Source organism: Nicotiana attenuata, chromosome 1, assembly GCF_001879085.1.
Source record: "Nicotiana attenuata strain UT chromosome 1, NIATTr2, whole genome shotgun sequence".
NCBI classification, from domain to species: domain Eukaryota; kingdom Viridiplantae; phylum Streptophyta; class Magnoliopsida; order Solanales; family Solanaceae; genus Nicotiana; species Nicotiana attenuata.
Genome location: NC_031989.1, coordinates 17,451,097 through 17,457,076, shown reverse-complemented (window position 1 = coordinate 17,457,076; position 5,980 = coordinate 17,451,097).

The window sequence follows — 5,980 nt, the reverse complement described above, 5'->3', positions numbered from 1 at the left end:
AGTTTCCTAAGTGCAAAACACTCTGTGGCCTATCCAAAACTCGCCCGAGCCCTCGGGGCTTCAAACCAAACATGCACACAAGTCTAAAAATATCATACAGACTTAATCGTGCGATCAAATCGCCAAAATAACATCTCAAACAACGGCTTTAGCACCAAAACTCATGAATTTCACAAGATAATTCAAATTTCTATTTTCTCAACCAAGGGCCCGATTTATACCAAATCAACTCCGATTCTTACCAAACTTTACAAATATGAAGTAAATATTATATTAAACCTGTATCGGGCTCCGGAACCAAAATACGAGCCCGATACCATCAAGAACACACACCATTTCATTTCCAAGAGTCTTTATATTTTCCAGCAAACAATTTTCTTTAAAAATTCTTTTTCTCGGGCTAGGGACCTCGGAATTCGATTCGGGCATACGCCCATGTCCCATATTTTACTAAGGACCCTACGGGACCGTCAAATTATGGGTCCAGATCCGTTTACCAAAAATGTTTACCGAAGTCAACTTTAATCAATTTTAAAGGCCAAATTTAAATTTTTTCTTCGAATTCACATAAAAGCTTTCCGGAATCAGGCTCGGACCGCACACGCAAATCAAGGAGATACAAGGAGGTTTTCAAGGCTTCAAAATCCGGAAATGGACTCTAAAATAAAAGATGACCTTTTGGGTCATCACATATACATAGCTTCATATATTAATTGGTTTTTATACTTGTGTCCAAAAATTACTGTCAACAAGATGCTTCCTAATAAGATCAAAAACTGAACTACATTTGAGCCATAAAACTAGAAGAGCAAACTAAAGATATGATATATCTTGTCGAATGCATTTTATTCATGGCCAAAGCCTCTCTCTACCACATCATTCTTGATAAGCGTTAAAGATTGTTCAAGATCGCCCAGTAATTGATATGAATCAGGAATAACACTTTTTGTCTACTGATAGAACTATTGTCATCTTGTTTGTATAGCTTTGAAAATTAATCATCAATGCCTAAAATTCATATTTGGGGTAAGATGTAAAGATCTAAACAAAATCACTAATGTATGTTGATACCCAATTTTTTCCTCATATTTTAAATNATATATATATATATATATATATATATATATATATATATATATATATATATATATATATATATATATATATATATATATATACTTTCAAAATAGTGCATGTGCATCATCATTTGATTTATAAGCATACAAAAATATTTTTTTATAATTTTCCATAATTTTGAAAGGCTATAAATCAATTTATTTCTGCATTTTATTATATATAAGTATCCAATAATTATCCTCCAAATCGTTTTATGATTATTTGATCATCTTAACTTATCATTTACACCACCATAATATTTAAATATTTTTTAGTGCATTTTTTATAATTACATTTGCATTTTTAAGGCTAAATTGCACATTTTATAATAATAACCCATATGCATATATAATTACATTATTTATGCAGAAAATACATTTTTATATTTTAATAAGGTTAAATAATTATTTTTAATCGTTTTCATGCACAAACGATATTTTAGTTATTTATTTACTACATTTATAAATTATTTATTTGCTAAAAATTGGGTATTTAAAATCTGGCCCTAAATTCATCCTAATTTCGGACCTAAACTACCCCAACCCCAGCCCAATAATACCTGAGTCCAAACCATATAACTCCTCAGCCCAACCAATTAACTAACCCGACCCAAAACCCCTAACTAATTGTGGCTGTTGATCTCTAAGATCAACGACCCATATTACTCCTCCCCTTTTTATTAACCAAACCCTACCCTAACCCTAACCATTCCCCGTCGCCCGCCACCTTCGAATGCCCTCAAACCTCTCTGCCTAAACCCTAGCCATCTCCACAATTTTTTCTTCTAATCCCACCGGACATGGGATCACTTAGTTGTTCCTGCCATATACTACTCCCTCTGGTACTTGAACCTTCTATATACCGCTTGCCTAAACATGGCAAGCAGATCTCTTCAATTTCGAACCAAAACTGGTTCAGTTCCTTGACCTTTTTTTGTCTGTGTTCGTTCTTGTTCTTTTAGGGTATGAATCTCTGTGTATCTTTGTGATTTTTACTTACCCTAAAAATTAGGGTCTCAGATCTCTTTTTAGATCTAACCAATATGGTTCAATTATGAGGTTTTAAATGTTATCTCATCTATATGCATCCTATTATGTGTAAATTTGTTCTTCTCTGCTGATTTTTACTTACCCTAAAATTAGAGTTTCAGATTCTTTTAAGTCGAACCAAATTTGATTTGATTCCTGTCTATGTTCATCTTAATCTATGCAACATGTGATTTTTTATATTTTATTTCTGCCGATTTGTGTATTTTACTTAAAATTAGGGTCTTAAATTTTTCTCCTTTTCCTTACTGATTTTGAATGCTTTCTTTTCTAGTGTTTGACTGATGATTTTCTATGTTTATGTGTCGATTCCTACACTATATAAACCCCTCCCCACCTCCCTTTGAAACAACTCTGGAATCATTAAAAAATTACAAAAGTTAAGGCTTGTGTGCTCTTTGCTCTTTCGTTGATAACACTGTGGGCTTCTTTTCTTTCTTGTTTTCATTTAGCTGGTATGTTACCAAACCTTTGTCATTTCACTTATACTTGCCTGACCATAGCATGTTCTTTCACTTCTGAAGATTGTTGTTCAAAATATTTCTGGACTTTTCTCGTATGCAATTCTGAACATCTTGCTTCAATTTTAAGATTTTCCTAATCTAGACGCCATTATGTTTGTAGTTTGAGACATGTTTAGACCTGAGTTGATTACTTTATTTTTAATTCTGCCTAGCCTATGTATCACTAATAGCCATCTCTTGAATGTTTAAGTTTGCTATTAGCCCTGTTATTTGAACATGCTCTCATAACCCTTTGCTATGGATTAGTTGACTCAGTATGAGTGTATTCATTAAGTAAATAGCAAGTCTGTTTCTGAATCTGCTACAATGTATCCTGTTTTGATCTTGTTTTCATCATGTCTTGACTTCTCCAGTAATTGCCCTAATTAGTTTTCAGCATGTTAAGTTCTGTTGCTAATTGATATGATCCCTTCTTGTGACACTAGCTTAGCATAATATGAACTCTCTTTTTCTTCTTACTATATGACTGTTTTGCAACTTGTTTTGTTATGCATTCCGTGTTGAACTTATTTTTCTGAATTTTGTTAAGTATGTTCTTAAATATAATCATGTTCTATTGCCTATCTTATGTGCTCAATTTGATTCTATCCTTCAGTGTTGTCCCTTAACCTCTTTCTATTCCTTTACTATTTGGTCCTTTTGAGTTCTTATTCTTAGCCGGCTGAAAGCCAAGTGTTTACCGTGAAAATGGTACCGACAATTAAATTTACAAATGAGATTCTAAAAATACGTGATCTATTCCCGAGCTAGTTTGGAAGGGTGATTAGTGTTAAATACGGAGTAAGACAGTAAAGATCAAGCTAGCCAAAATAACATTCGAACCAGTAAGGGGGGCGTTCCCGGGCTTAGAACAAGCCAGTAGATACCTCGGGGCCAGGCCTCGAGCCTACCTCGGGCCTATCGGAGGTAATCTTATCGAGGGTAGTTGGGAAGGGGATAACAGAGAAGTATGTGTATATAAGGCTTTATACCGTCAATCTTGAGCTAAATGATGAAGAACAAACGAAGAACAATAAAATGCTAGGGCGACCTCGGGGTCAAAGAACACAGTTAACTTAGGAGAAAGAGATAGAGAGATATTATTGCCTATTGGAGAAGTGGAGCAACATCAGTGCTTTACAAGGTGGGGTGAGTCCCCCTTATATAGGCGAGGGGACTCGGTAAAATATGCATATATTATTTACAAGAGTAGAAAAATGGAACGGCCTATCGCACGTCATCTCAGTAGGTTACAGATAGACTGACCCTGTCAGGTGTAGCCATGTGCTTTGGAGACATCTCCTCTCACCCTGACCTCGGACCCTGCTTCCTTTGATTCGGACCTCGACGAGCCCTGAGGCCGAGAACTCGATCGTGGCCTCCTATCCTCGGGATCTCGAGGAAGGCTTCCAAGTTTGTCTTGATAGCGAAAATCTAGTCATCTGATTTTACCGCGTACAGATAGTCTCTGCGTTTCTTAGAGCGGAAGGCTACGGGAAGTGATGATAAACGATTCTGAATCCTTGCTTCCCTAGGCGTCCCTGAGGAGGGTTGCGGGCTGCAAAGATGCGCCTCGGGCGTCGCTGCTGCGAACTTCAATGCTGACTGCGGCGGTTGACTCTCTTTAATGTGCCCGTGATGCCTTTATAAAAGCTCGCTTCTTCCAATCCGGATTCTACTTTGGAACTTTTTTGTGAAGCCCGTTTTCCTGCTTCTCCTTGTTCTCTTCCTAGGAGCACGACCTCCCTTGCTTTCCCCCTTATCTGGGCTTTTTCAAGGATGGAGTATCGAGTACCGGTTTCGACCCGGCGGGTGGCTGGAGGCTTTCGCGACCCGGGACGTCTTCAGCAGGCGCTTTGAAGAGACTTCAGTCAGGGTCCCATGATGAACGGGGGCCGGGCATTCAGACGGACCCTGTTAGTTCATTAGTTATCGTCGATTCCCTGAAGGGGGGGATCACCTCAACCTCCTGGAGCGCGAGGCGAACCTTGTAAGGATGCTCCCGAGGCGGGCGTGTTGGTCGACGGTGGAGGCCTGCTTCGGGGTCCGGCAATCGTCCTCGAGGGTAGCTCCGGGGTCAACGCTCCTTTAATTTTTGGCGAGATGGGCGGGCTTTACGCGCGGGTAGACTCCTTTGTTGCTTTGTTGTTTCGATCCGTTCCGATCTTTGATTCCTTAAATTATTAGGTTCTTTTCAGGACAAAATGCTTTACAACCAAACTCTCGCTCACTATCAAGACGAGATGAGCCGCCACGAGCATGAGAAAGTCAGTTTAACCGAACATGTTATTATTTCTTCGTCCCTGCTACTTTCTTGTGCCTCTGCGGGAGTTTATTGCTTTTAACTCTTTGGGCTCCAACTTGTGCAGTTTAAGAGGGAGACACTTTCGCTAAGAAGGGAGCTCCGGTCCAGGGATGCTGAGATCCTCGAGCTCAGCCACCGTGTGGATGAGGTGACTTCTGAGAGGGAGAGCCTTGCAAGGAGGGTTTCCTTGGTTGAGCGCCAGCTTCTAGACGCGAAGGAGGATAGTGTCAAGCACAAGGATCTCCGTTCCGGGCTGGTGGCCGCACTACTTTGGATCAGAGCTGAGGCCGAGGCGCTTGTATCATTACATGGGGGAGAAGCTGCCTCTGAAGATTTCTGCATAAAAAAGGCCTTCGGAGTGGTAAGCCTGGGTTTACCTCGAGCTGCGAGTCGTGTTTGGCCTGACCCTCAAAGATTAACCACTGAGGGCGTATTGGAAGGTGGCTCAAGCGGTGTTAGAAGTGGGGGCGGATCTCCGGAGAGAGGGGACGCCGTTGATAAGGGGCCGCCCGGGGATCTGTAGGCTTAGTTTACATTGTTCTTTCCATTGTGTTTCTTGCCTGTATATGGAGTTTTCATTTCGACGTATGTAGAAAGAGGACAATCTTGTGAATTTATTTCCTTTATCAGCGAGAGCTTTGAATCTATAGTGTATCTTTGCAGTCCATTCCGGTCGGGTTGATGTGATCCCTGCCGAGAGTTGCCGCGGGGGGTTTTGCGCCTTCGCGCTCTGGCTTTTTTCTCATTTATTTTGGGATCCGGTTCCAGAGTCGTGCTGCGACTCGAGCTGTAATCGACTCTGAGCTTCTAGGTTCTCTCGATCGAGACGGTGGTATTTGTGCCGTGCTTTCAGGTGTTTTGCAATTTTCTTAGAGCTAGTCTCCGAGTCGGGAACCCGACTCGGGCTTGATATATCTTAGAGCTCTGCTTGTCGAGCTGGAGATCACGGTCTTTGCGTCGTGCCTCCGGGCCTGCTACAATCCTCGAATCCACTCTCTGAATCGTGTCGC